Source organism: Pinus tabuliformis, chromosome 3_1, assembly GCF_031772625.1.
Source record: "Pinus tabuliformis cultivar Carrire ecotype Pingquan chromosome 3_1, CPIR1, whole genome shotgun sequence".
Taxonomy (NCBI): Eukaryota; Viridiplantae; Streptophyta; class Pinopsida; order Pinales; family Pinaceae; genus Pinus; species Pinus tabuliformis.
The window spans coordinates 993,875,963-993,887,211 of record NC_142301.1 but is presented as its reverse complement, the minus strand read 5'-3'; positions in this window follow the sequence as shown (position 1 = coordinate 993,887,211).

Here is an 11,249-nt window from a genome sequence, read left to right as displayed (position 1 = left end):
TGTTGCTACAAAGGTTGTCCTTTCTTCTGCAAGGGTACTTGGACATTTCCATGATTGAAACCTTGAAAATTTCTGAACTGTATCTGGCCATAGCCACCGGGAACTATGGTCAGACTAGGTTGAACATATTGTCCAGGCTGAAGGACATAAGGTGGATTTACCATTCCTTGGGAACCATATGGAACATAAGGAGTTTGGTACTGAACCTGATTCTCATAAGGCTGCTGATACTGGAAATTGCTTGACCTAGACAAACCAACGAGATTTTGGGCCTGTTGGCACTAGACATTGCTTGATCCAGTAGGACCAATAGGGTTTTGAATACCACCAGAAGAAGTCTGGTTCACCCCAACCATGTGAGTTTGTGAGCTACTCACATTAGTTGTCCCCGACACCATATAGACATTTGGATTCTGCTCCTTAGGTGGTGGCACAGCCTGTGCACTTACTGGAAGGACCAAAGGACTGACAGAAGCAGAACTCAAGACTGTCGGCTGCATCGGACAGGTGACTTGGACTGATGAGACAAGAGGGTTCAGAATGGTGGGTTGCATCGGGACTGAAGTAACTGCATAAATCACTGTCTATTGGAGGGTAGAATTCCGAATGAACAGACCTGTGGTAGGCATAGTGCTAGACGCCCAAACATGATTATGATAAAGCAAAGAGTCACTAGGTGTACCTGAGACTAAATTTGCTAAAGTCACGTAATTAGGAGGTAAGTCCTGATAAACACTGATGAGAATGCTTCCCGTGTAGGGGAGACCTTCAGGAGGAAACTGATCTTCTTTCTCTTCGATAGTGTGTGGAGTGGAAACCTTCGAGTGACTTGGAGAGGAGACTAGAAAATTGCCTTCAAGTTCCATGGGTGGAAACAAGTGACAACAAACGACCGAAGATGTTCAAGGGGATTATTCCAAAGGAATAATCGGCTAATCGTACAGATTGTACGGACGCTGCAGTGATATCACAATAGGGTCGAACAAAGGATTTGGAGGATAAATAATTAGTTCAAGCTGATCGTCAGTAGTCGACTGACTTTCGGGAGTCTGGATAGGGTTATCCAGAGATTTCGGGCCAATATTAGAAAGTGACCCAGTATCCAAGGGAGGTGGAGGATGATATGACAAAGGTTGAATGCTCAGAACAATTCCAAGTTCAACAACTTGGTCTTCAAGTGACTGCGGTAATTCAGGAAATGGTTCTTGAGACAATCTTTCAGACGAAGGAGATGAAGAGGAACTAGGTGAACCAGATGGTTCAGCCACGGTGGCTTTGTCCCAAATAATAGGAAAAGAGAGATAAATTCCAAGGATTTAACTGTACATTAAAATAAATACTCACGATTTGGTCTAGAAAAGACTAATAGGGATGTTATGAGATTATGGGGAACAATTTTTTTAAGATGCATAAACAAACTAGTGCTTTCATGTTTTAAGAGTCGAGAAAGAAGCAAAGGTGACTCTATCACTTTCGATTTGAAGCGAGCTCGAAAGGACAAGTGCTCGGATGATATTTTAAGTTTAAAGAGTCAAAAAGATCAAATGACTACTCAGGATGATCTAGGTAAAAAGGATTACCAGGTAACCATGAACTATAGAATACCTCCCAGCAAACCAAGAAGTACGGGCAAGCGATCTCCCCGAATGCTGTGTTCAGTGTATCATGTTTACAAGGCAATAGACTCGACTTCCTATGGATAAAGGATTGCAGCCTAGTGGGGTCTCCCTTTATATACTCGACGGTATGGGGAGCACAAGTCCGTACTAGTGTTGTCTAGTGCCGAAGCGAACGATAGCTGCTAGGTTTAAAGATGCTGGAACACATCTCTAGCCTAGACCTTCTAGATGTGATTGTTAGGTTTCAAATTCACCTTAGGTTAATTGAGTTCATTTTAAATTTCATCTTGAATTATGTCTCGGTTTTCAGGCCTTAGAGAAGTGGCTCGAAAAATCCTATATGAAGATAAATGAGAAAAGACTCTTTCAATTCAATGAATTGTTTACACTATAGAGGGTAGAAAACACAATCAAATGCAAACAACCAAGAAACTGAAAGCAAAATGATTTTTTCACTACTTTACTTTTTGAAAACAAAATAATGAAAAAACTCTTCCCAATTCCTATTTTCCTAACAAGTGCACTTCAAGAAGTCCTTTCAAAAGTAAAGAGAATTCTTTTTCTTTTCAAATGCAAATGCAACTCTAGTCTTCAATGATGCTAACTAACGTAACATATTGATGCAGCAAACTAGAATTGCATACTTTTCATGAAATGACAAAAAGGAATTTTTGGTAAAACACTTCAATGAAAAAGTTTTTGAGACAATCAATCCTGAAACAAATGAAAAGACACAAAAATAACTTCTTCCAAACTAATGACACAATGACTCTACCAAAAAAAATACAAGCAACATGATCTATGCTGGAAAAGATACATTTAAACAATCAAACGAAACTTTTCAAACTTGAATGATGGAGATCAAAGCAATAACATGAATACAAATGAAATGTAAGGAGTAAATTCACCAACAACTTGACTCACTGAGTTCACAACCAACTGAATGGATGACAACTTAGATGTCCTAGAGCCACTAACCATCCAAAGACTCAAGAAATCAAGCAAAACAAGGCAAGCCAAGAAGCACATAAACCAAGCAAAATCAAGCTTTCCAGTCAGGGAGAAATAGTCTAAAACAAGCTAAGAGGCAGAAATCAGGAGGGCAAGATACACTGGTTAAGATTTGGGGTAAACCCTAATCTCCAACTACAGGCATCGGAACAATTGCCTCACTGACAACAAGTGCCAGAAGGGGGTCGATGTGACTATTTTTGAGAAACTTGATCCGATCGGCATGACTGTTTTAGAGAAAACCGGGTTGGCCAAGGATTCAAAGGAAAAAATAAAAATTTCCTCAGGTAAAAACCAAAATTTCTACTGTAATTTCAGACTTAGAGCAGTAGAACAGGTAAAGCAGAGAACACCAGAGGGAAATGGTGATACTAGAAAAGTTCACACAAAACCATGATCAATCAAACAAAAGGATTGGCTCCCTAGAAGAGTTGTCAATTTGTGATGTAGGTAAATTCTAAGTGTAGACACAAAAAGTTCCTCTAGCCAAAAAGAGTGGGTCTAGTCACGAACAAACAATCTATGGAATATTTCCTTAAGCTAGAATCATTTAAGAGGGCCTACCTCAGAACACTATTCTGCTTGGTGATGATCCTGCTTCCTTGCTCCAGCTATCTTTTGTTTCCTTCATTTGAACACCTGAAACAAGCAAATATCAGCAAACAACAACCGTAGTAGCATAAAAAATTGTACTAAGCCTACTTAATAGGTTAAGGAACATTAAGCCATAAAGATGTAAAATGACACTTCATGTAGGAAATCAATCGATAGTTCCATTTATATAAATCAGAAAGAGATTACAACTGTGCCTTGACGTTGCTAGTCTCCTCTGACATATCCAGGTTCCCACACTTTTGCTAGCACTTCATGGATAGCCCCAACAATAGAGCTTTTAAGGCCTCTTTCCCTGTAGTCTCAAACCACACCAAAGCACACTATTCTCCCTCAAACATACACTAGAAAACTTCAAGCTATAGATGTCTTGCTGGTTATTCTAACTCCAAACTAAAAAACTAGCTTTTGCTTGGGAAAAATAGAGGTTTATATAGCTTGTATGGATGGGAGATGGTTCCTCTCTTCATGGGAGAAGGTCTTATCTCTTGACTCTTTTCCATCCTAGTTGGGGAAAGGAGCCCAAACTGACCTCCTCGGCTCCATCTGATCTAACCATTTACCAGAATTCTGTTACAAAGCTTCTAGAGCTAGAAGCTTCGGCCCCATATTTACAGAACTTTCCAAAATAGGATTGGCACGACTGAGAAAGGGCTTAGTCGATCTGATCGACACTAGTGACAATTTTAATCCCTACATATTGGCGTGAGGAGGACGTAGGTCATTAGCACCAGTCTTGTAAACTGGGGTAAACAGAAGATTTTTGGGAAATGATGCAAAAGGAAATTATTCTACTCATGAAGAGGGATATAATGGGAGTTTCTTCATGAGAGGAAAACATGTGGGGTTCACTGTAGATGTCCTACAGTATCATGGATGGGGAGTATAGGGATAGTGACAAAATGCTGTGTAACACCCTCCCAGGAACTAGAGACTCTACTTTTTCGACACTCGTTCTCTCCACTGTAATATAACATTCTTTTACTCTTTTTCAGGCTTCACATAAATTAAAAAGAAAAAAAATTATATATCCCAAAAAAGAGCAGGAATGGGACATTATTTCAACGATTTATGGTAGCTAAAGTGAGTTGTGTCACCCTTGAACAAAGTACTCAAAAAGTAAGTCTTTCCTCCATTGGGATGGGCTTTAGTTTGATTTAGGAGAGCCTTAACCTTGTTATTGACTCAGTACTCCTCCGATTGGTTATCTCTTCCAATCATATGGAGATTTTGTTGATGCCTCCTACATGACAAACTTATGCAAAGTTATTATATGCTACCATGTAATCGCAGTTGAGTTGTGCTTTTGTTTAAGGGAAGTAAACCTGAGTTGGCCTCTCTGTGGTGTCTCTTGACCTATTTTTCAATTGGCCATCCCTAGTTGTCAGCGTCTTGTTCGGTATCACATCAGCTATATTGGTCCTTTGCTTGTGCCAGTTTGAGAAGGTCTCCATTGACTTCTTGCTGGTGGGTCTTGCTCTTATCAGCTATGAAAAATTGCTCTGAGGGCAGATCTAGAGCCGCACCCTGGCCCTATTTTCATTATTGATAGGCCACCTTGTGCTCAACATTGATCATTATCATGGGTCTTTGACTGAGTGGTTTCCCTTGTGTTCGACATCGACTTTCATTATCACACATTGGGATTCATGCAGTGCCTTGGTTTCCATTTAACCCTATTGGTGGATTCCTCACCTCTGTGTTAGCTTTCATTATTGGTTGGTTCAGAGGGTTTCTATCGTGCACTGGCTACATCTTTTGTACATTGGAAACGTGCTTCAATTGGGTTACTACATCTTTGTTCATTTGATTCCTTCCACATTATTCGCCTACGGTTACACTTGCGCTAGATTGATGAAGGATGCCTTAATTCCTTCCTTCTAGCAGATCTTTTCTCATCGACTTCAGCTCATTTCTCTGGGAAAGAGATCTAGAGTCCATTTGGTAGTCATTAGTGGCAGATTCCTTCGCTATCGACAATGGGAAAACATCATTGTCTCCTGATTGATAGATTCTTCCAAGTGTTTTACTACAACTCATTTCTCCACACTTGTTAGATTGTACTGGGTACCTTGACTCTCATCATCATTATTGGTGAGTAGTATCACGTTTATTAATGGTATACATCAATGACCGGTAATCAAACAATTTCTCACATGGTCGAATTCAAATCATTTATTTCCATTGTGTAGAAATGTACGATAGTGGTCGGTGAAGACCTCGGGTTTGCATCAGCATGTCTTGGTTCACTTGTCAGTGTCTCTTGTTGATGCTAGTTGACACCATCCACATTATATGTTGTAGTTCTTGACATCCTATATGTTGGCACCCGAGTTGTAGTGTAGTACCATTTATTCCACTATTTTGACTTGGTACTATTTGGATCAATTTTATGACTTCAGTGATGAGCTTCATACTTCAGCATCATTGATCAGCTCTTTATATGTGATATTCAGACATGTACTTTCTTGTTTATGATCAGATGATCCATTATGTATTTTCAGTTCCTTTATACTTGTATGCATATTGGATCTGCTTTTGTACTTGACGTGCATACATGCTTTACTACTTCTGAGCATGGGTATGCCTGCCTCAGACAACATTTTCTTTCTGATCTCTTTCGCTGGCTTGGCAAGCTGAATCCTGGTGAACTCCTCCTTGGTCTCGGCGTGATTCCTTCTATACACTTAATACATTTCAACCATCATGTACCCATTCTGACCTCATATATTAGGGGGTATCTTTTATAGCACCATTTACCACTCTTGGTAGATCTGATGCTCTAATTATGGCCTAGGGCAACCCTTCCTTCTAGACTTGGTCCAAAATATAAAAAAAAAATGTTTTATTCCCTATACGCTACTTTACCCTATGATAAAAGTGTGTACATGTGGGTCAGTGTATACCCAACCTACGTACATATGTTAAAACACTTAAAAATAATAAATTTCCTTAATTTCAGGTGAATTTCACGGGTTTGAGCTATTAATCACCTTCTATAGCCCAAGGCCCAAATGTTTCCCAACTGAAAAAACTAATTTGGAGAAGTATAAATAAACCTCCATGGGAAAGCCTTAAGGGAGAAGAGATGAGATATTGATACTATAGTGAGATTATTCCTGATTGAGTCTGATGAAATACGTGTGCCTCCTACACTCCCCAAAGCTTCAGGAAACCCTTGTTTCCTTGTTGGAGATATCCTTCATCTTTCTTGAGATATCTTTGTGTTGGTGATGGAGGAAGATTGTTGAGGCCAGGAAAGGACAGATCCGGAGGACGGTTCCGCTTGGAGCCAGGAAAAGACTCAGGTCATATTTCTCCACTTTACTTGTAGCTTACTTCAATAAAGACATGCTATTCTATTCCCGATTAAACGTGTTTATGCATTAATTTATATTGTAATTTGTTTATGAATCTTATATTGATGTGTAATTGTTCATTCATTTATATGATTTAAAGTTAATATCATGAACATGCTTTATGTTTCTATTGATGTATATCTTTCATTTGAATAATTTTCAGGTTTCAAAGACATTAGGAGAAGCTGAGGGTTTTCACCCTGTGGGATCTACCCAAACGTAGGACCTTCGGGAAAGGACACTCCTGCACATTTCAGTAGAATAAGCATTTAGGTTGCTTACCTGAGCATTTCTTGTTGTTGTTTACCATCCACTCTATTGGGGTTTTCAACCCAAGACCCTAGGGTGGTCTCACCCGCAACAAGCTCTGCCTGCGGCTTCATCATCTTAGGCAAGTAAAGTGGGGCTCCCTTGTACCTCATTGTCCATTGTCCATTGTGCACGGTGAAAAATCTTCTATATAACGTCTGCATGGTGGTCTTCAAAGTTGATATCTCTGCAAGTATTTATTTCTTCATTTCTACCATATCAGATCGTGTGGACTGCTATTTTCTCTGCCTAGCCTCTTGCAAGTCCTTAACCATCGAATCATTCTCTGCTATCAAGAAATTGACCATCAAACTCATGGATTCTGCATAAGCCTGAGAAGCCTCGGCCATGGTTGCTGAATGTATTTTTTCATCTAACACAATCACCCTTTCCTCTACGTGTACAGGTGATGTGTGATCATCCGAGAGATACTTTATTCATGCCTATACAGTCCTATGATGTGACTTGTCAAATGATAGATTGTACACATCCATCTCTAAATCATCATCAAGGAGAAAAACCTCTCCTTGCTCGCTCGGGACTGGTTGTGATTCTGGAGGTGGCGGAGACTGTGGTGCGACCTCATAAATTCTCGGCATGAGATTGGTGTCTTGGTCCTGTAGCTTTTGTTTCATCTCCATGTCCATTGCCCCAACCATCTGCTCAACCTGATGAGAAAGTTCCTGAACCTAAACCTTCTCACCCTTTTCTTCATCTGTTGGCTGCTCTACTTCATCAACCTGCATAGGTGAAATTTTCTTTGTCGATGCACCTTGCCTTTCTTCCTGTTCCTATTTTTACTTCTTTTCCCTTCTCTCCTCCTAAGTTATTTCTATTATTTTAACTTCTTCTCTATCTCCTACAACTTCCTCTTTTCATCTTCCAACCTTTTCTTCTCTCCCTTCCTCTGCACTACTCTCCTTTCACTCTGTTTCCTCTTCGCCTCCATCTCTAAAGATAATTTCTCAACAAGAGGATCTTCTCTAAACTTGTAGCTTTGCTCAACCTCTGCGCTCTGAGCAATCTTCCTCTTGGATTTTTCTTGCACCGGTTTTCTACTCACTCCTGATGTTGTTGTTGCTTCCTGTGGTGCTGTTGCCTATAGTGCCACTTTCCATTCTACAACTATGCTAACCAGTTCATTGATCCTAGAGGCGTTGTAGAAATACCTCCAATGATATTCCTCTGGCCAATGACATGCCTTGTGGATCCATTGTAACACACCTTCACATAGTGGTTCTTGAATATGTAGTGGGGATCATATGAATTGAAACATTTAGTGTCGGATTCAAACGTCTTCAATTCCTTGGCCTCGTCATCAACATCCTTCAAGGTACAGATCTCGTACAACCCAATCCACAAATGAAGAGTGTGCCATGGTGCCTTCTTCCTCCTGTTCAGTGCTACTGATAACTCTGTGGAGATGTGATATGCAACCTATTACATGACCGGCTTGTCCATGGAAAACCTCAGTAGCTCATGTGGAGGTTTCTCCACACCAAAAATCCTGATCAAGGTGCCATCGAGTGAGGCATACCAATCTACAATGTTAAGAAATGTTTGCATCGCTTCTTGGGACACGCAAGGTGGATCGATTTTGAAAATCATCCCGTACATCATGGTGATGAAGTGGTCAGACGACCTCACCATGCATCTTCTATAGCTGCACTTAGAGATTAGCTTGCAATAAATGTTCATAGCATCCTATGATCGTGTGCATGTCCAACCCATGGTAGGGAACTGCTATTGGGCACAGATTACATCAAGCAGGTACACAGACATAAAGAATCCTTCTTTCTAATCCTTAGGTAGATTCTGAGAATTAAACACATGCACTTTCAACTAAAGAGCCAACATTTCATACCAGTTGAATGGCCTTCCTTCATTTTCCAACTCATCCAACATAACCACCCAACTTTGCAGAAAGGTATCCATGCTCTCTTGACCATATAAGTGACATGCAAAGATGACCAAGAGTTGGTAAGACTTCCTGAGTGGCTTCATCTTGTAGACCTAGTTGGGTGTCGCTATGAACCTTGATGGATCTTTTACCCAACGCTTCATGATGTATCTAGTGTTCACATTGCTGTTGGGAGTGTAAAACAATGCATCCATGTAGTTCACTAGCTGTGGCAAGTGATACATATGACGGTAGTTTTCTATCCTGAAGGTGGCAAGCTATGTTCCATTGGTACTACTGAATGTCATCATCTCAGGGTTAGTATGTGAGACAATCCAGTGAATGATATCCGCACATGGAAAGGCAAGGTACCTACGTGAAACCCTATACAAGCCTGACTTGTGGATGTTGACATAGACTTATTGATCTTCGAGATATTCCTTGATGCTACCTGCAAATATGTCCTTTATTTATTTCCATGTAAATTCATGTCATTTTCTATGAACATCTACCTATCTGCATAGATGGGGAAGTTCATTGGCACCTATTCAACTACATCTCCATTGTTGCTCTCTACAATATCCTTTGATCCAAGTCTCTTGGAATCCATGTTGCCTATACTGCTGAGAAGTTGTTCAACAACTAATGTACTTGTAGATAGAGTGGATACTCACGATAAGAAAATGTCAGCTTAAAAACACAAAACACTTCAAGGACTGATCATGCAACAAACTAGGCAAGAGTGTGCAGTTGTGACTCTCAGAGGTGAGGGACTGTTAGCTGGATCTATGCATTATGCAGTAACAACTGCCAATGAAAGGTACTGATGACTGGAACTATGCAGAGTGTAGTCCAGTGTGTCTTGCTATGGATTGGAACTACACAATGCGCAGTTTGGTCCAGCTTGATGTTGGTTGGGACTGCGCATTGCACAATCCCAGTGGGCAAGACTCGAGACTGTCTCCTGGAACTGTGTAGAGCGCAGCTGGAGCCAGTGACTGATAGCCTTTGTGCAATTCATGGAGCCAAGGCAGAGCCTTGAGTTCTAGAAATGCGCAGTGCATTCCAGGAAGAGCTAGATCTGAGCTAAGGAAACCTAGGTCTGCCCAAGGGAAACTTGAAAATGAGTATATATGAATGCATGAACAAAGGATGGTGAAGATATGAGTGAATGGTCATGCATGCAATCAAATCAAGTGCATAAATCATTCAAATAGATGAAAAACGAATTTTGTGGGGAGAGTCGTCGCAACGACGACTGTTAGTGCAGAAATGGGGTTATGCATGTAACACTTAAGAAATGCAATGCAAAAAATTGAAACATCACTTCTACAAGTTAAAACAAACTCAAAAATCAGTAGTCGTTCAATAAAACATGCAAAACAACACTCACACAAGCGGAGGAAACAAAAGCGATAGAAAAATAGCAAAAGACTTGAAAAGAAAATCTTACCCAGAAAAGCTATGTTGATTGTGCCAAAGGTTCCTAGATGCCTCAAGAATTCCAGAGATCCAAGTTCAAATTTTCAAATGAGCTATGGCAGCATCCATTATATAAATTTTATCGATTTAGGGTTTAAGACCCGCATGCCATAAATCTAGGAAAAAGTGACAAGTGGCGACTGTTTTCTAAAATTAACTCAAGTGTAACTCCTAGTGCTAAAAATAGATTCCTAATTTTTAGGGATTCTTTTTTCTTTTTGATTTTTCAGGAAGGGCTGCCATGCATGCATGGAGAAATTGCATAGTTCTGGAGGTAACCAGGCAACTTGCCGGCACATGCATGGGGAAACAGCTAAGGGAATGCTTCTTCACAATTCCTGGGCTGAGTGGATCTGGTCGCCTCTCATGCTCTGCGCAGTTTCCTAGTTAAAGAAAATCTATGAGCTGGGTCTGCAAAATTATGGAACCGAAGCTCACTGCTGGGCTGATCCATGCAATTATTAAGAGTAAGGCTCACTGTTGCACTGCACTGTGCAATTCCTGGGAGCAAGGCTAGTTGCTCTCTAGGACTATGAAATTTTCCAAGGTAGTGCAAGAACCGAATGCAACCAAGTCACCAGGGGTTAGCTTGTGGTAAGACAATATATCAAGTAAGTGACACAAGCTGTAAAACAAAAGATAAGTTTTTTGAGAGCATAAGTACCTGAGCAGTGCAAGACAAGTCGCTAAGATTTATGGAGGGAGACTCCAAAACGAAGCGAAGGAAAATTTTTGGAGGGTTGTTGTAGCCGCTACACCAGGGAAGAAGAGGGATACTGACTTATTGAGAGCAAGAGAGGTTGTTCCTTCAGAGAATCATATAAATACCTCTGATTTAGGTTTGCTCGTTTAGATTTTTCCCTTCTCCATCTCTACTAGTTGGATAAGCTTGAAAACACCAAAGAAGAAATCTGAGAATAGGCATCAGGTTCCCATATTGGACATAGATTTATGGTT